The sequence below is a fragment of the Ascaphus truei genome, unplaced genomic scaffold (genome assembly GCF_040206685.1).
Source record: "Ascaphus truei isolate aAscTru1 unplaced genomic scaffold, aAscTru1.hap1 HAP1_SCAFFOLD_672, whole genome shotgun sequence".
Lineage (NCBI taxonomy): Eukaryota > Metazoa > Chordata > Amphibia > Anura > Ascaphidae > Ascaphus > Ascaphus truei.
In genome coordinates, this window is record NW_027457005.1 from 162501 (window position 1) to 187769 (window position 25269).

The following is a 25269-nucleotide window of genomic DNA, read 5'->3' on the forward strand; positions in this document are numbered from 1 at the left end:
GCTGGTGGGGAACTCGCTACATTGCCGCCCGCGCCAACGAGTGCAGCGGGTCCCAGGCCTTATTATTGTACGCCCCAGACACCAACAGAGGAGCGCCTGGTGAATCTTTGGTTTATATACAATACGCTAGTGTAGGGGAAACATAGTATTATGGGGATAATACATTTTAACCCCTTCACTCCCAACAGGGTTTAGGGTTAACCAGCCGGGCATGATACCTATATTATTGGCATGGTTAACCCTCTCCCACCACACACACAGAGGTACCAGAGGTACACAGACACACACACAAAGGTACCAGAGGTACACACACACACACACACAGAGGTACACAGACACACACACAGAGGTACCAGACGTACACACACACACACACACACACACACAGAGGTACACACACACACACAGAGGTACCAGAGGCATACACACACACACAGAGGCACAGAAGCACCAGCGGCACACACACACACACAAACAGAGGCACACACACACATAGAAGCACCAGAGGCACACTCACACATGACGAAGTTGAGACATTAGGGGGTCTGACGTAACAGCATTAGGGTCAAATCAGCCATTTTGTTTGATTATTTTAGTCCGCCATCTTGTTTGTCTTTGTGAGTTTAAATGTCATCTTTCTATGTGAAGAAATCTGTGTGAGAGAGAGAATGGAAGGTTTTCGCTCCTAGCTGACTTTATTGATCTTTCCTCATCCAATCAGCTTCCAAATGAAAGTGTAAAAAGGCCAGAAGTTATGAGAAGCCTGTAAGATAAGCTCAGTTTCTCACACAATATGCCAAGTGGCAGAACTGACCTCACATTTAACCCCATAATGATTTTTAGCTTACATACATTTATTATGTATTACAAAATGAGGTAATGTTTAGTGACGTGCAAGCCCCCCCATAAAGGGGTGGAGCTTTAGGTTTTAGGGTATAAATATATGGCACACCGTGTTATCTGGGAGAGAGCTTTTTGTTTTGAAGCTGTCTCCGCTGTGTGCACCTGAAATAAACTCATTTGATAACTGAACTTTTGTTGTAACATTTTTACAGCTTTTACAGATTATAGCAGAGGATGGTTCCCAATATCTCGGATGCAGAGCACCTGGACAGGCCACTCCTCGGACACTCAAACCTGAGCGCTCATAAGAATCAAGGTAAAAGGCACCTTTTGTGGAAAGCCTGAGTTTAAAATTGTTTGAGTGCTGTGTAGAGAGCTGGTCCTTAAAGGGTGTTTCTCTGAGTGACGGGGAAACAAGCAGTATCAATTGAGTTTATTATTCTCTGTTTCGGTATTCATTTTAAAGTGTAAGAGTTGTTAGGGGCTCAGGTGAGAGTCCCGTTAAAAGTTTTGGTGTTTTGGTGATGAAGGTGAGTGTTTGTATGCTTAAGGGATTGTTTTCAGACTGTCCTGGGTTGTGATAAATACTTTTGTTGTCTGAGCAGGACGGGTCCCTGATTGTACATTTGCTCTGTTTTGTCATTAACATACCAAGTGAGTTCATGGATATCTGTTTAGAAAGTCTTATCTGTATCCATGTTATAAAAGTATAAGGTTTATCAGGACTGGGTTGGACCCGCCGAAGTGATTCAAGTTTTTCTTTGGTATAGTTATGGTGAGAATATATGATTGGGGAACAGTCTTGTGACAGGTCCTTATTTGCATATTTACACTATTCAGAACAATAACATGCCAAAAGAGTTGTACGTAATCAGCTTGCGTTGATTATTGTAGCCGAAGAAGTATTGTACAGGTCAATTAAATTTGATTTCTGTAGCCGAAGAAGTATTGTACAGGTCAATTAAATTTGATTTCTGTAACAGGGGAATAATGGAAAACCAAAAATTCTCAAAGGATTGTGTGTCTGCAGATGAAAATAATAAATTTTGTGGCTCTTCTCTGCACTCTCTCTAGTTCCATAATGTCTTTTCTTAGGATTGGTGCCCAAAATTGTACTCCATATTCAAGGTGTGGTCTTACTAATGCTTTGTAAAGGGGCATAATTATATTTACTTCCCTTCCATCCATTGCCTGTTTGATGCAAGATAAGATCTTGTTTGCCTTTGCAGCTACTGCATGACATTGGGCACTATTGCTAAGCATGCTGTCTACAAGCACTCCTAAATCCTTCTCCATCAAGGATTCCCCCAATATATCTCCATTTAATTTGTTATTCACCTTTTTATTCTTGTATCCCAAATGCATAACCTTACATTTATCTGTATTAAACCTCATCTGCCATTTACCTGCCCATGTTTCCAGTCTCTCCAAGTCCTTCTGAAGAGAAATTACATCCTGCTCTGATTCTATTACCTTACACAATTTAGTATCATCCGCAAAGATGGAGACTTTGCTCTCGATCCCAACCTCAAGGTCATTAATAAACAAGTTAAAAAGCAGGGGTCCCAGTACCGATCCCTGAGGTACTCCACTCACGACTTTAGCCCAACCTGAAAAAGTTCCATTTATGACAACCCTCTGTTGTCTGTCCTTTAACCAGTTTTCAATCCAGGTGCATATATTATTACTGAGTCCAACTTTCTTTATTTTGTACACCAACCTCTTGTGTGAAACCGTATCAAAAGCCTTTGCAAAATCTAAGTAGACCACATCAACTGCATTACCCTGGTCTAAATTCCTACTTACCTCCTCAAAGAAACAAATAAGGTTAGTTTGGCAAGATCATTCATAAATCCATGCTTTATTACTAATAATTTTGTTTTCCATTAGGTATTCCTGAATATTATCCCGTATTAAACCTTCAAGTATTTTCCCTACTATTGAAGTCAGGCTTACAGGTCTGTAATTTCCCGGTTGTGATTTAGCTCCCTTTTTAAATATAGGCACCACATCTGCTTTACGTCAATCTTGTGGTACTGAGCCTGTGGACATTGAGTCCTTGAATATTAAATATAATGGTTTTGCTATTACTGACCTTTAGGTGAGCTAGTGGTGCATTAGGAGTCACCTCTTGTTTTTGGATATGTTCTAGGTATAGAGTTAAAGGACAGGTGAAACATAGTAGCAAATGCAGTTACATAAGTGAGCAGGATATATATTATATGCAAGGCATTTCACATTTTTAGCAGAATAGTTACAATGGAGTGTTTGGGGTAGAGGCCAGACTGGAATTGACTAGGGGCATTTGTCTTAGTATAGTAATTGTTTAATTGGGAGTAAACACATTTTTGTCCATGACTTTGGATAGTATTGTATTGTAGTGTATGACTTTATTTATATATAGCGTCAACAATGTTCTCAGCACTTCACAAAGAATACAGTGTCACGGTGACTTAATGATAGGCTACAGCCTATATATTATACAGCCTATATATTATAAAAGATAATATATATTTATAACTGGGTCTGAACTGGGACGAGACTTAGATATGATAAAATATAATTTATTCCTTGATAAAGGTGAACACATCAGATATACAAATAACAGGCAAAATATAGACACAAACTTAAAATGGAAATGATGAAGCAGTCATATCTGGACTGGCAGTTCATACAGCCCTCTTCATAGTCATCAAGACACCAAAGACATGAAAGACCTCTGGCATGAAGACATTGCATAGCGTTTCTCTCAGCAATCAAGATGGTATAGAACAGACAAAGGATAAAGGGTTGACCACAGATTATATACCTTTTGTGGCCCTATCCTTAACCTTAAGTACAGGTGATTGGTTTTCAATTACCTCCAGCCACTCACTAACATGGGAACACATTTTGATCCATGCCCCCCTGCTAGTTGGTACATGCGCAGTAGCACTCTGGGGTCTCAATTCTGTAATCCCACATTTGCATCAGGAATGCCAGCTAGTCTACCAAACGGAATATCTGGCAAGAAACCCTTTGTGTTAAGGTGTGAAATGGGACACTTATAGCCTGCTCTGGTTTGAGTCATCTCCGCCCTCCTGTAAACAGTGTAGGTGATAAACTCCTTTGAACAGCACTTAATTTCTAGATATTGGGACGCTTCTCTGACCCTCTGCTACCTGATGGCCAAGGGAATTTCCTCTGGGTTTTACCCATACCTTGGAACACAGTATGAAAGATAAAACATAAACATATTAAAATATCCGGTTCCGTTGGGTCCAGCAGGTCCAAACTTCCCAGTTCTCAATGCCGGAATTGGGACACCCTAGGGTCCAATTTGCGACTTGCTACGACCTTCGGAACCAGAGATTCACAAATACACTTAAAACCGTTTCACATTTTAATACAAAAATCTCCGCTGTAAATTAAATCACGGTTTTTCACTAAATCCCCATTGAAAACAACGGGCTCCGTCGCCATAGACTTTCAATGGAAAACCGCCGCCGCTGGCGGCTATGGGAATCCGCCGCCATAAACTTTCAACGGGGCGATGCCGCCGTTGAAGTCAATGGGTGTTTTCCGCCATAGCCGGTCAACGGAGATTGGCCGCCATTGGAGTCTATGGGAAAAGTCCCGAACTTTCAAGGGGGTCCATACTCCGTCGGGTTGGTCCAAGAGGGTCAAGGATGGTTCTGCAGCGATGCCGGAGCAGTGACTACAGGTACCCCAAACCCTGATCCTCTGGGCCCTCCGGAACCGGAGCTATAGATTCCCAAATTTCAGCTTTTCACACTTAGCCGTTTTCTTGAGCTGTTTCTGCCGCCGCCATTGGAACCTATGGTGCGACCCGCTCTTCTCGGTTCAACCCTTATCGGGGGTCCAGGATACGGGGACCCGGTGGTGGTCGAGTGGGGGGAGGTCTAGGAACTAGGGGCAAAAAGAATTTTATTTCTAGGTGCTCTAGAACTGTTTATTCCCACGCCACTTGTCGTTGAACTTGACTAATCAGTGATCAAAGCTCTCCTATTGAAAATGTATCCGCTTTGCGGTTAAGGGGTTTGGACGGCAGCCAACTCGTTCCTGGAAAGCTCTTTCGAGGATTTTCATTGAAGTCAATTAGCCCATTGACTTACAATGGGAAACCGCCGCTCCTCCTCTCGGATGCCATCTGCTGGTCTTCTCAGGAAACAGGACCCAAACAGCAAGATTCACCATTGAAACACATGGAGCTCAATGGCGGCCTATGGGAGCCTGCAAAATGGTGCCTGAAAAGGCGGGAAAATTACACAAAGGGCTATAATCACTAAACAACTATTAACTCTTGTGCTCCTGGATGGATCCTAGTGTGTGTGATGCAGACACTGATATAACAATAAAACAGGGGAACAGTGGAATACACATTTTCAGGTTATGACAAGGGTTAAATCCCATTTCTGGGCCTCAGCCCAGTTAACCCCTTGTCTCCCTGGTGAGGTTAGAGGGTGGCCAATTGGGGTGTAACCCCTATAATCCCGGGCCAAATCCTCCCCATCGTCACATACAGTAGAGGGAATTATAATAGAATACTAAGTGCAGCAAAATCAGACAATAGGAAAGGAAATCCCTGCACTGAAGAGCTTACAATCTAAGGTTTGAGGGGAATTTACAGAGATAGCAGGATGGAATAAGTGCTGTAGATGGCAGTGCTTGGCCACAATGGGTGGTAGGAGTGACTGTGTGTGTTATAATAGCCATGAGTGCAGGCTATTGGGATGCTTGATTTGTGGGGCAAGTTTTAAGGTTAGTTAGTATTTAATAAAAAGGTTAATACCATTTGCATTGGAGGAGATGACAGTGAGGCATGAATGAGAGCAAGTGTGTATTGGGAGAAGAGAGATTGGTCTGTAGTTTGAGACAGTGTTTTTGTCCCCACTTTTGAAGATTGGGACAGCTCTGGTAGTTTTCCAGGTCTTAGGGATATGGCCTGTAGATAGGATAGAGTTGATAATGGAAGCAATTGGTTTGACAATGGCTGAGGCCCAAAGTCTTAGGAACTTAGATTATGAAAACAGATAAACCGGCGCCTAGGGAAATAAAAATCTGACCAAATATAGTCCAATTCAAAAGGCTGGGATGAGTTCCATGGAAGTGTCCTCAATGTAATCTCAGACAAACAGACATGTAAGACAACAACATGAACTAGAAAAAAAGAAAGAAAAAAAGATCATAGTGCAACTAAATACAAACAACAAATCACTGATACAGTATGCAAAATAAGACAGCAGTTTAATATAATGATTAAAAAGTAAATATCACATAAATAAAATGTAAATAAAAAATCACAAAAATGGAAAAAGGAAAGCAAACTAGGGGGGCGACGTTTTGAGGGGTGACCTCTTCATCTGGCCCATTCACCCTGGTCCCAAAGGGTCCCAGAGGTACTTCCCTGACATCACATGACAGGAGCTGTTAATCCTCTCTACTACTTAAAGCAATAAATTCAGTTTGTTCAATCCCAAGCACTGGACAGGACACCAGGAAGAGGGTTTGCTTATACTTGTTCACTGATTGACATCTGATATCTGCATATGTTCTGTGTCTTTTACAATATTCTTGTATCTACATTCATTGTTTGATATTTGATATCTGCTTATGTGATTTGCTCTCTTTAGACTTTAGATTTATATCATTAGCTGAGTGTGGGATTATTTGACAGTGGGGAGGGAAGGCTTAGGGAAGTACCTCTGGGACCCTTTGGGACCAGGGGGAATGGGCAGGATGAAGAGGTCATCCCTCAAAACGTCGCCCCCCTAGTTTGCTTTCCTTTTTCCATTTTTGTGATTTTTTGCTTTTCTTTTGTGTTTTTTCCCCTTCTCCTTCTTTCCCCTCTACCCCCTTTAATTTTTGATTTTCTCTATGGTGATATTTATTCTTGCATTGGCGTATTGGCTATTGTTGCTATATTTTCAGTTTATTATTAGTGTCATTAAATTATTCATATTCCCTACCCAGTGTAGGGATTGTATGGATGACACACGCAGACACGCACACACGCACACATGCACGCACGCACGCACACACGCACACACACACAGGCACACACACACACAGAGGCACACACACACACAGAGGCACACAACAACACAGAAGCATCAGAGGCACACACACACACACAGAGGCACACACACACACAGAAGCACCAGAGGTACACACACACACACACAGCGGTACCAGAGGCACACACACACACAGAGGCACACAACAACACAGAAGCATCAGAGGCACACACACACACACACACACACACACACAGAAGCACCAGAGGTACACACACACACACACAAACACACACAGCGGTACCAGAGGCACACACACACAGAGGCACACAACAACACAGAAGCATCAGAGGCACACACACACACAGAAGCACCAGAGGCACACACACACACACACACACACACACAGAGGCACACTCACGCACACACTGAGGCACCAGAGGCAGACACACACACACACAGAGGCACACTCACGCACACACAGAGGCACCAGAGGCAGACACACACACACACAGAGGCACACACACACACAGAGGCACCAGAGGTACACACACACACACACAGCGGTACCAGAGGCACACACACACACACAGAGGCACACCACAACACAGAAGCATCAGAGGCACACACACACACACACAGAGGCACACACACACACACACACACACACAGAAGCACCAGAGGCACACTCACGCACACACAGAGGCACCAGAGGCAGACACACACACACACACACAGGCACCAGAGGCACGCACACACACACATACACAAAGAGAGGCACCAGAGGCGCGCGAACACACACACACACAGGCGCACACACACACACAAAGCGGTACTAGAGGCACACACACACACACACACAGAGGCACACCACAACACAGAAGCATCAGAGGCACACACACACACAGAAGCACCAGAGGCACACTCATGCACACACAGAGGCACCAGAGGCAGACACACACACACACACACACACACACACAGGCACCAGAGGCACGCACACACACACATACACAGGCGCGCACGCACACACACACACACACACACAGAGGCACCAGAGGTGCACACACACACAAACACAGAGGCACCAGAGGCGCACACACACACAGGCGCACACACACATACACAGGCGCACACACACACACAGACACACACACAGACACCAGCCTAGAAATCTCCCGATCCCAGCACACTGCAGAAAGACTCCTCTTCCTTAATGTTACTTTTATGTCTGAAGCGCTTGTAATCCCATGACCTGTTATTTGTATTATTTGTTACTTATATGTGTATCACTGCTGGCACGCCCGGAAATCCCTGCTCGCTGGCACGCCCGGAAATCCCCGCTCGCTGGCACGCCCGGAAATCCCCGCTCGCTGGCACGCCCGGAAATCCCCGCTCGCTGGCACGCCCGGAAATCCCCGCTCGCTGGCACGCCCGGAAATCCCCGCTCGCTGGCACGCCCGGAAATCCCCGCTCGCTGGCACGCCCGGAAATCCCCGCTCGCTGGCACGCCCGGAAATCCCCGCTCGCTGGCACGCCCGGAAATCCCCGCTCGCTGGCACGCCCGGAAATGCCCGCTCGCTGGCACGCCCGGAAATGCCCGCTCGCTGGCACGCCCGGAAATGCCCGCTCGCTGGCACGCCCGGAAATGCCTGCTCGCTGGCACGCCCGGAAATCCCTGCTCGCTGGCACGCCCGGAAATCCCTGCTCGCTGGCACGCCCGGAAATCCCTGCTCGCTGGCACGCCCGGAAATCCCTGATCGCTGGCACGCCCGGAAATCCCTGCTCGCTGGCACGCCCGGAAATCCCTGCTCGCTGGCACGCCCGGAAATCCCTGCTCGCTGGCACGCCCGGAAATCCCTGCTCGCTGGCACGCCCGGAAAACCCTGCTCGCTGGCACGCCCGGAAATCCCTGCTCGCTGGCACGCCCGGAAATCCCTGCTCGCTGGCACGCCCAGAAATCCCTGCTCGCTGGCACGCCCGAAAATCCCTGCTCGCTGGCACGCCCGAAAATCCCTGCTCGCTGGCACGCCCGGAAATCCCTGCTCGCTGGCACGCCCGGAAATCCCTGCTCGCTGGCACGCCCGGAAATCCCTGCTCGCTGGCACGCCCGGAAATCCCTGCTCGCTGTCACGCCCGGAAATCCATGCTCGCTGGAACGCCCGGAAAAGGAAAAACACAGAAATATCTTTATTACAGGTCATGCATGTGTAGCCAGGTTCCTCCTGCCTGTCACCCCTCCCTCACCTTGCTGGCGATCGCGGGGGCCGCCGAGCCCAATGGCGGTCCCGCCGGCCTATCGCAAGGTGGGAGCGGTGAGGATCCAGCTTCAGGGGGGTTGCCGGGGATGTGCGCGGTCGGTTGCCAGGGCCGCGATCGTGTTGCGAGGGCTCATGGCGCTCCCGGAGCAGGGCGCCGCCATTCCCTATGTGATCGTGCATGTGCAGTGAGTCCCCGCATGCGGCGGCAAGCCAGGGACATTGCGCATGCGCAGTGATAGTGCGCGAGAGGCAGCCAATCAGCAGAGGGCTCTAGAGAGGGACTACATATCCCATGAGCCTAAGGCTAAGGCCCCGGTAACTCAGCTGCAACGCGCGCCCGCGAGATTGGCGGAGCGTGCAGCCGATTCCCTGGTCTACATCTCACTGCAGAAAGAGAGACCGGGGGGCGTGACGGGGACACGGCCATGAGATCACCCGGCAGGTTCGCCCTCATTGGCTGAACCGCCGGGGGGCGTGCCGTATCGCTTGTCGCGAGTCCTGCTCTCAATTCTATTGAGAGCAGGAGCAACTCTCGCCCCAGCGCTACGGCCCCCCTCGCAGCGGGCCCGGCGCCATTGAGGGGAGGTATTCTGAAGCCAGGGTCACGTGTGATGTGTGAATAGCCCCAGATAGCATTAACTCAGCTCCCTTTCCAAATCACTCCAAGTCCTATAATATTTCCTTCACTTTATTGGAAAAGCAGCAGTAAATACAGGCTCTTGTGGATGGTGTGTAGTAGTGATTTGTAGTTAGAAACAGGTAGAAAGAGATGGCCTTGCCATGGGAGAGTGACAGAGATGGGTGCTGTACTCACTGTCTCCAGGGTGGAAAAGGAAGTAAGGAGCAATGTGGGTAAAAGGAATAGTCTTGGGACAGATTATCTGTGAACAAAACAGGGGGAAGGGCAGACTAGCCCATTCTGGTGAGGATCTCAGAGGCTGCAGTAGCAGCTCACTGATTACATGCCCAGAGGCCAGAAATGCAACATTGTAACATATCAGACAGGCACAGTATGTGTGTGCAAACTCCATGCAGCTGAAAACAAGAACTGACAGGCAGAAGTGGCAAAGGAAAGAGGGGGGTGAAACAGGGATGTGATTCTTGGTCCATGACACTCCCTGTCTGGTATCTGGAGATACCACTATAATGAAGTATGTGGAACATATGTGCAATGCAAACATAATATAACAATGCAAAAGTCCTTGTTCACATAGCGATATGATATCGGCTGGCATCACTGTCTTCAAAGTCCCTTGGCCAAGGTTCTTGGGCAAAGGATGCAAGGTGGTTGTACTGCTCCAGGTTAGCTGGGTGCACCACAGTGTCTCTCTTGGTGAAAGTCTCTGGCACTGTTTCTTTTGAACTTATGAAAGGACAGTCCTATTGTCTCTATAGCTTTCTCTACAGAGTGCATTACCTCGTGGATATGCCAGTCGTGCTAGTCTGTCACCCTATCACCTGGCATTTGGCGGAAGGAGATGGCCTTTGGCTCCTTGCGGAAGCGAATCAACGCCCCTGGAAAACTAGTTGTCGTCTGACTTAGTGAGTAATGCCCCGTTTGGAGAGGCTTCCTGGTGCTGAGCATTGGAGCTGAACACTACACTGATTTGATCGATTCCTGAGGGTGGTAGACCCGAGGTGATTGGAGGTACCAGCATTCTTCATCTTTCTTTATTAGAGGCGCTGGCTTCGCGTGGCTGGTAAGGAATATCTTCTGGATGAAGACCACAAAGTTGTTCTTGGTCTCCGGTTCCCTTTGTAGGTCGCAGAGGTGCGAAGTGAACCTAGAGATGGCATGTTCTCCATTGTTTGGGAGGCGCCTTCTTGGTGAACGGGATGGTAGCGGGTTCACCCAACTGCCAGGTCTGTTTTTGATGAGCTCCTTGACCGTTAACATCAGGAATTCTCTATCTCCCATCAATGGTGTTTGCTTGTTGTCCTTTGTGGTCTGGAACGCTGTACACCAGGCATGTCAAACTTGCGGCCCGCGGGCCGCATGCGGCCCAAAACTAATATCTTTGCGGCCTGCGGCCCAGCCCAGTGTTTCCCAAAGTGTGAGGGCGCCGCGGCTTGGCTAGAGGGGCGCCGCGATCAGGGCCGCAAGCAGCGGGAAACAAGGGCTGCTAGTTAATTAAAAAAAAAAAAAAAAACCTCTGAAGCCGGCGCCGGGTCTCCGTGGCAGCGCCTGACCCTTCGCATGCGCGCTGATGCGTGCGGAGGAGAGACTTCGCCGAGAGCGGCAGGTTTGAAATTTGCCACTCGGGGAAGCGGAGGAGCTCCCATCCAATGGGGCTGCAGCCTGCCCGGCATTGCAGCTACAGAGCCACCAGACAGAGGCAGCAGTGTGTGTGTGTGTGTGTGTGTGTGTGTGTGAAAAACGGGCTGCAGGTGGGTGGGTGTGAAAAACGGGCTGCAGGTAGGTGGGTGGGTGTGTGTGTAAAACGGGCTGCAGGTTGTGAAAAACGGGCTGCAGGTGGGTGGGTGTGAAAAACGGGCTGCAGGTGGGTGGGTGTGAAAACGGGCTGCAGGTTGGTGGGTGGGTGTGAAAAACGGGCTGCAGGTGGGTGGGTGTGAAAAACGGGCTGCAGGTGGATGGGTGGGTGGTGTAAAACGGGCTGCAGGTAGGTGGGTGGGTGGGTGTGTAAAACGGGCTGCAGGTTGTGATAAACGGGCTGCAGGTGGGTGGGTGTGAAAAACAGGCTGCAGGTGGGTGGGTATGAAAACGGGCTGCAGGTTGGTGGGTGGGTTTTGAAAAATGGGCTGCAGATGGGTGGGTGTGAAAAACGGGCTGCAGGTGGGTTGGTGTGAAAAACGGGCTTTGTGAAAAACGGGCTGCAGGTGGGTGGGTGTGAAAAACAGGCTGCAGGTGGGTGGGTGTGAAAAACAGGCTGCAGGTGGGTGGGTGTGAGAAACGGGCTGCAGGTGGGTGGGTGTGAAAAACGGGCTGCAGGTGGGTGAGTGTGAAAAACGGCCTGCAGATGGGTGGGTGAGCAGTGAGGTGCAGAGAGCCTCTCTCACTCTCCCACCCTCTCTCACTCTGCCACCCTCTCTCACTCTCCCACCCTCTCTGTCTGTCTGCCTCCCTCTCTGTCTGTCTGCCTCCCTCTCTGTCACCCTCTCTCTGTCACCCTCTCTCTGTCACCCTCTCTCTGTCACCCTCTCTCTCTCTCTGTCACCCTCTCTCTGTCTGTCACTCTCACCCACTCTCTTCGTTTTTATCTTAACTGCCCTATACATACACCGAAATAACCTATTCTGCTTTCTTCCAGATCTGACTCTCAAGTTTTACACGGGGGACATTAGAAGACAGGTAAGGAACACCTCCCCTCCAGTATACTACCTTGAGAGACTGCGGATCAGGTAAGATCCCAGGTGGGATTGCTGCTTTGGAAATTGTTAAGAGGGGGCATCCTGACACTGGTTAATGGGTTCAGAATCATTCACATCTGGCTTTTTTTTTTTGAGGTCATCCGACACACACACACACACACACACACACACACACACACACACACACACATACACACACTGAACTTTTCAAAATAAACCTACAATTCTATGAAAATTTAAGTTTTTTTTTTTTTTGCAGCCCGCCTAGACTTAAACCTTGTTTATTTGGCCCTTGTTAGCATTTGAGTTTGACATGCTTGCTGTACACCCTAAGTCGTTGATGCATTCCTCTTGCAAGAGAAAGTCTCCACGTATTTTGGTGATACGCCTTTGTATCTCTTTGTTGACTGCCCTCAGGAGATTGTTCTCTCCTTGGACATGACGAAAAACAGTCTCTTTTGCCCTTGTAAATCCCTTTGTGAAATGTCTCTGCGACTGTCTCTTTTTTGACGTGTGAGAGGACAGTCTTTTTGACACTGTGGCTTCACCTGTAGGGCGCAATCTTTTGCGGCTATGGCAGCCGTGACAGCTGCCTGCTTTGTCACTTGATACTCTGTGGAGAGGAACAACTGTACGTCTTAGCCGTGCCATTGCTCGCGGGAGGATCGTCCGATTGTTTATTGTCTTTTGGACAATCCCCTTGTCGGTCACCTCTGGGAGGTTACTTTCTTCCTTTAGTGGTTGTCTGAACCACTAAGCATCCTGGGCCATTGTCACATCCCCCTGAAGTGAGGATGTTCTTGTCGATCTCAGGGCTATGACCTTGTCTCTTCTCTTCGCTTGGCCCTCCTGTCACTTGGAGATGGCCAAGACATGGTTCAGAGAGGGATGTGTGTCCACATTCTGTTATCACAGTTCTGCGGGCGACAACATAGTCTTGTCCGTGCTCTTTGTTAGTGCACGCGTTGCCCACTATCACCCATCCTAGGTCAAGTCTTTGGGCGTATGGTGTGTTGTGGGGTCCGTTATGCTGTTTACGGACATTATGTATCCTCAAGATGTCCCTACCGAGCAGCGGCAAGATCTTGGCGCCTTGTTCTACCGGCGGGATGTAGTCGGCTATTCCTTTGAGGTGCGGGTAATGGCGTGCCACGTCTGGTGTGGGAATCTCGTCCCTGTTTGTGGCCATGTTGTTGCACTCGATGAGTGTGGGGAGAGCTATCTTCACTCTGTTATCCACCGAACGTATGACGTAACCACTTGCTCTTCTCCCTGTTGACTCAGTTGACCCTGCACAGGTTCTGAGGGTGTAGGGTGAGGCATTGTCTTGTAAGTTGAATAGGTTGAAGAACTCCGTCTTCGCCAATGATCTGTTGCTTTGGTCGTCGAGGATTGCATACATCCGAATAGTCTTCTCAGGTTGTCCCTGGGGGTGCACTGCGACAAGGCATATTTTGGAGCAGGACATTTTGTCACTTTCTTTTCCGCAAACCTCAGTGTGCTGAGACGTGACGGATGTTGGCTCTCCTTCTCCTTCCTCCCCGCCATGCTCCACTACGGAGGATGGGTTGTTGAGTTGGTGGAGTGTCAGCGCCTCTGGATGTTACGTGCTTGTCACTTTTGCACACTGTACATTTGATTTCTTCTTTACAGTCTCTGGCTAGGTGAGTCGTGGAACCGCAGCACCTGAAGCAAACTCTGAATTCTCTAAGTAACCTCTTGCGTTCCTCTAGGGACTTCATCCTGAACCCAAAGCACTTGTTAAGTGGGTGTGGCTTCTTGTGTATGGGACATTCCCTGTTTGGGTCCCTTGGTTCCTCCTCTCCGGCGACCGACTGATCGGGAGTAATTTGGGTCGTGGGAGGCACGTCCGCCCTGTGGACCGAGATGGGTGTTTGAGTGTTACCGTATCTCGCCACCGGTCTCTCATTCCTCAGACTGCTTGCACTGTGTGTGGTTTGCGCACCTAAAAAGAAAATCGCGGATGAAGCTCAAGAAGATTGAGAATGGGGGGAAGGTGACTTGCTTCTCCCTTTTGTATTTGGAGCCCTGTGAAATCCATCTTTCTTGGAGGTTGTAGGGTAGCTTCTCCAAGATGGGTCTCACTCCACGAGCTGAGTCCAAGACGTTGAGACCTGTTAAGAAATGGTCTTTCCTTGCAAACTCCAGCTCTTGCAGCAGGTCCCCGAGCTCTCGTAACTTCGAGTAGTCTTTAGCTGTGATCTTGGGAAAGCTGTCGACTCTTTTGAAGAGCGAATCCTCGACTGCTTCGGGGCTACCGTAGCACTCTTCTAGCCTTTCCCACACTAGGTCAAGACCTACTTGGGGTTGGTTCTCGTTTGCTGCCCGAAGTCTCTTCGCGTGCTCCCTGGATTCGTTCCCCAGGAACTTGAATAGCAGGTTGAGCTCTTCCCTTGCTGAGAAGCCCAAGCTGTTCATTGCGTCCTTGAACATGAACTTCCATGTCCGGTAGTTCTCAGGGCGGTCGTCAAAGCTGATGAGTCCTGCTTGCACCAGGTCACGCCGGATCATATACTTGGCTATGTCTGTCAGGCCTGAGGCATCGGCGTGTTGGTCACGTTCTGAGGTAGTTGCTGGGAGGGTCCGTGCGGTCGCCTCTTCCTTGGCGTGGACGCGTGATGGCTGCTGGTCAGTGTGAGGGGCTGTGTTCTCCCGTGTGGGTGTACCTGGATTGCGAGCCTGTCGTGGTGCATCCGTGTGCGCGCTGGCGTGTGGATCACTGTTGCGGCTGTGGCTATCCCAGGCAGCATGTACCACTGAAGGAACAGCATCTTCTCCTCGTGGGCCTAGCAAGTCTTCGGTGTCTGTGGAGTCACTCCCTCCGTGTTGAGATGGTGCGCTGGTGTTTACACTGAAAAGGCTCCTTACGTAGTCTTCAGTGCGTTGAGCTGGATCCTCTGAGGCAATCCGTCTGTACGGTTGCTCCCCGCCGTCCTGTTGCGCAGATGCTTCTAGGACTTTAGCTTGAGCTATGGCGGCGGCGGCTTCCTTCTCTTGATTAAGTGCCTCTAGTTTCGCATCGAATTCGGCTTTCCTACGCGTGGTGGCTGCGGCAGTGGCGGCGGCAACATTAGCGGCGGCAACATTAGCGGCGGCTGCGGCGGCATTAGCGGCAGCTGTCTGCTCCTCCTCTTCTATGCCCGCTCTTCCTGCTCTTATGGCTGCCTCTCTCAGACTATATTCGGCCCTGGCACATGCGGCCTCTGCGGTGGCTCGCGCCTTGGTAGCGTTTGCGCTTGCACTGGACACGTTAGATCGCGCTGATCTTGCTGACCTTGATGAGTGCCTGGATATGCTTGAGCGCTGTGATGCGGTTTCCAGCAAAAGGTCTTTCCTCTTACTCTCGGCTTCCGTGATAGAGGTTCGCACGCGGCTGTCACGTGTCAAGTCAATGTTATGCTGTAAGTCCCTTTCTTGCAGGCTTTCGCCGGTGTTAGCCCTGGCCAAGTAAGTGACGTATGCCTCTGACAGCTCTTGATAGCGTGCGTGATCTATCTTTAATTGAATTATTGCCTGTTCGAGCTGTTGTACATAATTGCCAGCACCGGCGACATTGCGTATCCCAAGTGTGGTTGTTTCCCAGGCCAACTCTAATTTAGCGCGGTGCGCTTCAATGTCAGTCTCATATTTTTTGCGGGCCTTTTGTGTCAGTGTGACTGTCCGTTTAGGCCTTGTGTCTGTCTGCGCCTGTTGCAGTTGCGCAGCGGTCTCTGTGTCTGAGTGGTCACTTTCCTGCGTGATGTCTGGTGAGGCTCTGAGTTCTGCCATGCTGTAGGTGCGTGTAGGCCTTTAGCCAGTGCGTGTGGCGTGCGGTCTTTTACCTGTGTCAGCGATCGGCGACTGTCTCAGATGATGCCGAGCGGTGTCCTGCAGCATCAGCATAGGGGTAGCTGTACTCACAGGTGTCCGGTAGCTCTGACCCGTGTCCTGGCGGGTGTCCGGTGGCGTGGCCCTTGGTGGCGCTGGCCGTGAGGACGTGCCCAGGGTAAGGTGAGATGATAATCCCTCACTATGGAGCTGTGCAGAGGGTGAACTCAGACAGAGAAAGGCAATCAAGGTTTGTGTAAGATACACTGTCTGTCTGCAAAGCTGCTGCCTTGTGTACAAGGTTGTTTGCTGGCTGTGTGCAGGCTTTGCTGTAGAAGGTCTGTGCTCTTATTAGCAATGTAAAGCTGCTCGCTTGTCTTTGCATAAAGTAGTAGTTGTTTGCTGTGTAGAGGCTGGTGGCTCTGTGTAGCAATGTGGAGCAGTATGCTTGTACAGTGGTAGTGAGAGACTGCTGTTTATTTGCTGTGCAAGCTGCTTGCTTGTTTCTTTAGCATAAAGGCTGTGGGTAGCAGCTCCTCTGTGTGTGTCCCCAAAGCACACGGTCCTCTTTCTACTATTCTGAAGCCAAGTGTGATGTGTGAATAGCCCCAGATAGCATTAACTCAGCTCCCTTTCCAAATCACTCCAAGTCCTATAATATTTCCTTCACTTTATTGGAAAAGCAGCAGTAAATACAGGCACTTGTGGATGGTGTGTAGTAGTGATTTGTAGTTAGAAACAGGTAGAAAGAGATGGCCTTGCCATGGGAGAGTGACAGAGATGGGTGCTGTACTCCCTGTCTCCAGGGTGGAAAAGGAAGTGAGGAGCAATGTGGGTAAAAGGAATAGTCTTGGGACAGACTATCTGTGAACAAAACAGGGGGGAGGGCAGACTAGCCCATTCTGGTAAGGATCTCAGAGGCTGCAGTAGCAGCTCACTGATACATGCCCAGAGGCCAGAAATGCAACATTGTTACATACCACACAGGCACAGTGTGTGTGTGCAAACTCCATGCAGCTGAAAACAAGAACTGACAGGCAGAAGCTGCAAAGGAAAGAGGGGGGTGAAACAGGGATGTGATTCTTGTTCCATGACAGGAGGGCTCTCGTCCGTGCGGACGCTATAGTAGGCATCGGGGTCAAGGCCTAAGGAGCGCCCCACATGACCCCAGGGAGCCAATAGGGCTACAGCATCTCCCTGCAGGGGAGATTAGATACATTTCCCGGGCTCTGAGCACGTTAGTCAGTCGGCGTCAGGAGCAGCTAGGGGGAGGAGGTAGGGTGCAGGAGTCAGTGACTCCCTGCACTAGGCCAGCTGCCCCCTAGGCCCCAGATAGCCGAGCCACCAGTAGTGTTGTGTTGTTTCAGGGACAGGCCCCAGGTTAGGGACCCTGCTCCTTACTATTATTCAGACGTTAGTTAGGGACACAGCGGACGCTGCGCGTCCCTCAGAGGTCTGGGATCAGACCCCTATATATATTATGTAACGGGTATTCCCCCACCCAATCGCATATGTGGCATATGTAAGGGGGAACCTATATGTTACCAGGTGTGGTGCGTTATACCTGGCAGGCTCACAGGAGGCCTGAGCCTCCGCTGATGGGAACCTGGGGTGCTTCTCTGGAACGTTCTCGTCGGTCAGCGCCTCCACCTATGTAGGATTCTATAGGAATGTAGAATGGCCCTAACATAGGAACCCACCCAGAAACCACATACACCAGGGTTATGGCTAAAAGGTTTACTGGACAAGCAACACAACACAATAGTATCATATATACTGTATCAATGCAACATCATCAGCATACACAACCACATATATGCAGAATCAAACATAACACAATACACATAGCAATAATAGCAACACAGCCGTGTCACCCTCTGCCACTAGCTGGCAGCTTAAAGGCTTTATGCGCCGCCCCTCCTTTGTGACGCTAAACCAAATAATGGAGACCACACAATGTTGGAAGAAAAGGTCACAGCTTTATTTTAACATCCGCTGTTAAAATCCTACCAGCCTGCCCGCCAGCCAAGTATGCTCCCTGCAAAATGGGGGGTAGGGGGAGATCCCTGCCGACAGCCAGCAATTGGCCCGCTCCCTCCCCCAGCCCGTATCATGTGCATGGGGGGGGGAGATCCCTGCCGACAGCCAGTAATTGGCCCGCTCCCTCCCCCAGCCCGTATCATGTGCATGGGGGGGGGAGATCCCTGCCGACAGCCAGCAATTGGCCCGCTCCCTCCCCCCGCCCGTATCATGTGCATGGGAGGGAGATCCCTGCCGACAGCCAGCAATTGGCCCGCTCCCTCCCTCCGCCCAAAAGCACTGTAAAATGGGAGGGGGAGATCCTCATTCAGCCGATGTTGGGCTGCTTCCCTCCCCCTCCCGCCCCTAGGGTCAGCTTAGGCCCAGCCCTAAAGCTGGCGCCCAGCCTTTTACCAGCGTTGATTGGGCATAGGCCGGCCCGGCCCTACAGCCGGCGCCTCCAGCCTGCCAAGCTGTTCTAGGGGCTCCAGCTGAGGGACGGACCCTAAAGTCCTCACCCTTTCTCTGTCTCGTGAGCTTGGCTGGCGCGGCAGCTCCGCCACCCGGAGGCCCCTCTGCCGGGCACTGGCTACCCTGGGGCCGACACGCCCACCCAAAGCTGCGACCTCTGATCTTAATTCTTCCCGCAAAAAACCCTTGATGTTACTTAAGAACACCTCTAACCCCTTCTGTGCCAGCTGCACTCCTTGGTGTCAGTCCCTCTGCGCTTTAAGAGTTTTACCGCCGCTAGAGGATGAATTTTGCCCATGGCCTTATTAACCTTCCTCCTAGCTTTCTCTTTCCGTGTCCCTTTTAAAATTTGCTTTGGACTAATTACAGACCAAATGATTAAAACCTCACTCCACAGCGCCTTCAAGCGGGCGCATTCCTGCTGTAACCGATAAATCAACTCTAGTGTTTTGGTGTTGGCTGGATCATTCCCCACGAGGTGTAGCAAACTAACATCCGGTTTCACCTGAAATTCTGCTCACTCCTTGTGCAGAGCCTGTTACAAATCAATCAAGCACCTTCCTCTCTTCCCAAGCCAACGCCAATTCACCCCCTCTCCCGTACACCACAGCTGCTGGCTGCACCGCTGATCCTTCGCCCATACGTGCGCTCACTGAACGAAGGAATGTCCCATGATCCACACTTCCAGGGTCCTTTGTGCAGCTGTCTACTGAGAGGGAAAAACATGTTAATCTTCTTGCCTCAGCACGTTGCTGTGCCCTTAGGCCCTGATGTAACCCCCTATAGGCACTGGGTTTCCACCTCCCCGGTTTCCACATTTGGTCCGGCATACAGCCGTTCTCAGCTACCGCTGTTGCGGCACCAATTCTAAAGCAATGGGTAACAAATACACTGGGATCCATCCCCCTTAGCAGCAAGGCACCGCCTAAAAACGCTTTGAAATTGGTACCATGTGAGTGGTGTTGCGTCCTGATGGATGATGAAATTGCTCCCAACCTTGGGCCTGTGCCTTACGTACCCCTTACTCAACGCCACTGGGCAAACTTCCGTTATCCTCTATAGTGAGGTGGACCCACGCTCCCCTCCCCGCTTGGTCGGTTTTAGACCTGCGAATCTTGCATACCACTGACGTAGCATTGAGAATCATGCTCGCGAAAAACAAGCCCGAACCCTGGATTGTTTAAGATGCCGCCACTAGCTCGCCAACCCTGGAGGCACCAAGAAAGCCGCGGCAAATACTACTCTGAACAGTTCCCTTTTCCGCTGTACTGAAACATAGCTCTTTTGCTGCCATCATCAATACCTTGAAAAAGAACGCTGTGACGTTCGAAACACGTTGTATGGGTCTTTTGTCACATTAAAGTGCCCTTTTATTTATTTTTGAATCTGGGTCCTTCCTGCTCAGTTTTTGCTAGTGCGCTTTTGTTCTCCATTTTCGTGTTATACTACATATCTGTAGCTGCACAGCCTGCCTACCACTCCTAGGATGTGAGTATTGCTTATGTTCAGGGGAACCTGCCAATGAGACTGAGGGTGAGTGGGCTTGTACCATCTACCACCTGTCTTCAGGATAGTACCCGTACTATTGCATATTAAGAACTAGATCATATCATTTTATATACCTTGGCTTAGTGGTTTGGCTCACTTTATTTCATTATACCTGCATAGAGCGCTTTAGCCTATTTTTCTATCATCAATACCTGAAGCCTGTCTGGCGTTATCGGCTCCTTACTGTCAGTTCACTTGGCTTCACCCCTATCCCATTATTAGGATTCTCCCAACTATGAAATCCTTAGTTATGTCCTTGCAGATGTGCCATTTCAGAAAAACACAGTCCTGCCATCATGGCCCCAACCCCCAGCTGCCTTCTGGGCCTGTAGGAAGCTAATGATCCGCGCGCTGCTACCACGCTTACCCTCGACTCTGTCCTTTTGCTTGAATATTAGCCATGTGTGCCAAGCCTGGAGGTAGGTTCTCCAAGTGCGTGGGGCTAGTGACTTGTGGATCAGGTCTATAAGTCCGCTATACCCATCTGCCCAAGGTGACGTGGGCATGTATTAGTGTAACCTTCCTAGCACCCTAGCATTACTGAATAAGGCTCCTCAGTGTATGGGCAGTGAGTGAAACGGTCCAGCCATGCCTCGCAGGCCTACCTCTTTGGTCATTTTCTCCCGTATGACGTGCGGGTATATAGAGGCGAATTTAAGATTGCGACTTGCGAGTGTGGTTACCAAATTCTAAACATATTCTTCCCACGATGTTCCCCAAATGTTTTATATGTGTCGCATCTAAGGTCTATGTATTTAAGGACGTTCAGACCCTCTACTGGGTGCTTCTCCAGCAGGCAGCTGGCTAACACAAGGTAACCTCTTAGCCAGTTGTCCATGATTTATACTTACTAGCTCTCTCCTCACCTGTAGCCTTCGCTTTTTCCCTGGCCTGAAACCCATCAGCAAAAGGTTGTGTACGTCCGTGAACTTTCCCTTTATTATCTCACTTTGGGTGTAGATAGAAGAATCCGTCTAGCTACTTCCAGAGCAAGCAGGTAAATAGTGGCTGAACCAGCCTGGGTGGTGAAGGATTGATACTGGTCCCCCCGCGCCCCCTGCTTGGCGTCGCACCCAGAGCGGGTGTCTGGCTTCCCTCCTCGGCGTCCGTCCGATCATAGTGGTACGGGGTAGAATTGATCAGCAGTACTGCCGCTCCTATCTAGATCAAAACTCACCAGTGAAGGAATGAACAAATAATTTATTAAATTACCTAAACGGATACACCAACAAACAGAAAAGAGAACCTCCTCCCACGCGTTTCAATTGAAATGGTCTTTCTCAAGGGGTGTAAACCGACTGGAGGGACGTCCTAGCGCCGGCGTAAGTGTCCTTCCCTTTACATAAAATTGTAAGCTCTTCGGGGCAGGGACTCTACTTAATGTTACTTTAATGCCTAAAGCACTATTCCCATGATCTGTTATTTATATGATCTGATAATTATTTGGTTACCACGTGTATTACTAATGTGAAGCGCTATGTACCTTAATGGCGCTATATAAATAACGACATACAATACAATTGCTGGTACTTACGCCGTCATCCTTAATTTTTGGGGCCTTGCTCTCCCGCGCTGCCCCCTGCGTTGCACCGCTTGGCCTAGCCTTAAGTGTAAAATATACTGGACACCTAACAAGCTCCTATTGAACCCCCAAAATAACCACAACATATATATAAGCATATGAGTGTCACAGAGGAGTGCTACTGAGCATGGCAATATATATTTAAAACCAGAGACATAACCTAAAACACAGACAAAGCTCAGTATTAGCACATCCAGTGAGACCCATATACGGTACAGTGCCATATATATATGTATAAATATCTATTAACTAAAATGGTCTTTTAGTTTGACATTTTTGGCCAAAATTGTTGTAAGCCCCTGAGCCAACGCCACGGCAGACCACATATCAGGGGTCCCTAACGCTAATATAAATTCTTAATAACCTGTGTAATAACAGGAAGAATGATTTATAGTAAATCTGTCAATATTAGTAGCAAAGTTCTAAGTCTGACTGAAGCTTTTATTGACCTGTACATTACCAGGAAAAGCACTCTGTATTAGAGATGTCACAGCCAAACTGCAAGCAGGCCAGTTCCCCTGAGTGACTTAATAGATACCTAGCCTTAAGTGACCGGAGAATCACCGCTGTCTCTTTAGGAATTTATACATACAGGTTTTGTGAAATGTCGCTGTCACTATCTGAGTCGCTATTACCCGTACTATACTAGGATTTATTTCCTTACCCGGAATCTCGTTGCTCGGGTTAGTACCCTGCGCTAACCTGGCCTGAAGCGCGGTGACTGGCCTCGGCGTCTGTCCCCCTCCTCGCCATGCGTCGGTGAAGGTGAGTAGGGGTCCTGGTCCACATTCCATGCGTGCAATGACCAGTCATTGGCCGTCGCTTCCTGCGAAAACTGAGAGGACCCCATGCAGGATCCCGGGGCTGGGTCGCCTTAAATCCTCTCCCCCCACCCCCGCCGGTGACAGAGCAGAACGCCCGTCTCTGCGCTGCAGTTAATCTGCCCGACACAGCGTGGCCCATGGGTGGGAGGGGCAGGGGCCCCGGGTGGCTGGGGCGGTTATACACCAGACCGGCCGCGCCCCTGCCTGCTGGAGGTAAGTAGGTGGGGTGGTTGGGTATGGCGTGTGGTTATATGATATGTTGGTGCTTCACGGTAGTAACCCCGCTCACAGTCTGTCCTGTACTGTGAGGGGTAAGGGTGTAACCCCGCTCACAGTCTGTCCTGTACTGTGAGGGGTAAGGGTGTAACCCCGCTCACAGTCTGTCCTGTACTGTGAGGGGTAAGGGTGTAACCCCGCTCACAGTCTGCTCTGTACTGTGAGGGGTAAGGGTGTAACCCCGCTCACAGTCTGTCCTGTACTGTGAGGGGTAAGGGTGTAACCCCGCTCACAGTCTGCCCTGTACTGTGAGGGGTAAGGGTGTAACCCCGCTCACAGTCTGCCCTGTACTGTGAGGGGTAAGGGTGTAACCCCGCTCACAGTCTGCCCTGTACTGTGAGGGGTAAGGGTGTAACCCCGCTCACAGTCTGTCCTGTACTGTGAGGGGTAAGGGTGTAACCCCGCTCACAGTCTGTCCTGTACTGTGAGGGGTAAGGGTGTAACCCCGCTCACAGTCTGTCCTGTACTGTGAGGGGTAAGGGTGTAACCCCGCTCACAGTCTGCCTGTACTGTGAGGGGTAAGGGTGTAACCCCGCTCACAGTCTGTCCTGTACTGTGAGGGGTAAGGGTGTAACCCCGCTCACAGTCTGCTCTGTACTGTGAGGGGTAAGGGTGTAACCCCGCTCACAGTCTGTCCTGTACTGTGAGGGGTAAGGGAGTAACCCCGCTCACAGTCTGTCCTGTACTGTGAGGGGTAAGGGTGTAACCCCGCTCACAGTCTGTCCTGTACTGTGAGGGGTAAGGCTGTAACCCCGCTCACAGTCTGCCCTGTACTGTGAGGGGTAAGGGTGTAACCCCGCTCACAGTCTGTCCCGTACTGTGAGGGGTAAGGGTGTAACCCCTGTGAAGATTGAGATAATGTGAGTGGCTATCATCACCTCCATTTTGGCCTAAACCACCATTTTCTGAGTGTTTGCTATTTGAATGTATATTTGTCTCATTCGTGAATGAATGAATGAACTGTGAATGTTTGAATCTGCAGAGTATCGCTCCTAGATATAACTAACCCTTTTTAATTCCTACAAGGCAGGCAAGAATTGAAATAGCATTCGTAAGCAATTTCTCATGTCTTAAAGATATTCCTGCTGACCATAGTGTAGTTGTTATCTACAATACACATACAGGGCTGAACAGAGTAACTCCCTTATGTCACATGGTTAAGAGGCCCACATTATGGTAAATTATCGATAAGAATATAGCAATGTAAAGCATATATATGTATCAACTAATATATTTTTGCATGTCATCATATCATCACTTATCTGTAAGCCAGCCCCCTTAAGGGGTGTATTACTCATTTTGAAATGTATAAAAATGTGATACTAAGCAATATGTTTTCAGAGGCTTGAGTTCTTTCTGAATTCTTGTCTCCCAAATTGTGCCTTGGTACAGATAAACTCATGTGTTACGTTTTGAACCCTGTATTTGACTCATTGATCTTATTTCTAAGCTTTCACAGATGGCGCCCCTTGAATAGGGACCCAATACCTCGGGACCAGGAGACCCCAGACGGAGCAGCTGCCTACATTACTCAAACGTGCACACTTGGAATAAGGTATGGCTTTATCCTTTTTAACAAAAAAAGCCGTTAGATTAAAGTTTGAGTAATCTGTAGACAGTTTGTTCTTTATGGGCAACCTACCTGAGTGACGGGACACCCTGTATCACGTGAGTTTATCAATATTATACTGATCAGGTATTGTTATTGTTGTTTTTGTATTATTGCCATAAACTCAGGTTATACCGTGTGCCGCTAAACGGCAGGGCCAAGTGAGGGCCCGGAAGGTATAATAATTAATAAGGTGTTAAGTCTCCTAGAACTTGGGGAGAGAACTATTGTTAAGGAACAGCAGGAAACTATTTTTAAGGCCACTGTTCCTTAACTCTATATTCTACTTATATTATACCAAGGGTTGGGGCACCTTATTGGAACCCGATCAACTGGCGTTGATCGGGGATGGATCAGATAATAAGGTGGTAAGTCTCAAAAAACTTGTAAAGAGAAGATTTTGTTAAGGAGCAACAGGTAACTATTTTATTTTTTAAGACCACTGCTCCTTAGCTTTATATTCTACCAAGTAGTGGGCACCTTATTGGTACACGATCGACTGGCGTTGATCGTGTAATACAGGAGAATTATGGGGAACCTACATTCTCAGTCGCCGGCGCAGGGTACGTCCCTTGAAATTATGTGTGGACTTTATGGCAATAAAATGTTTTAAAAATGGATATTTAGTGACGCAGAATATATTGAATAAGAAGGAAAGTGA

The 25269-nt window shown here is 49.3% G+C and overlaps 1 long non-coding RNA gene across 5 annotated transcripts in view; it reads left to right on the top strand.

Annotated features, from left to right (window-relative positions):
* LOC142485940 (uncharacterized) overlaps positions 1-25269 on the top strand; it is a 51383-nt gene that overhangs the window by 9637 nt on the left and 16477 nt on the right. Inside the window, exons 2-3 of one of the 5 annotated variants that reach the window (XR_012798733.1) lie at positions 1056-1159; positions 12391-12481. The exons of 1 other annotated variant lie outside the window; for it this stretch is intronic. This is a non-coding gene — a long non-coding RNA (uncharacterized LOC142485940). The remainder of the gene's footprint in view (positions 1-1055; positions 1160-12390; positions 12482-25269) is intronic. 3 more of the 5 variants (XR_012798731.1, XR_012798736.1, XR_012798734.1) reach the window with 3 other exon arrangements.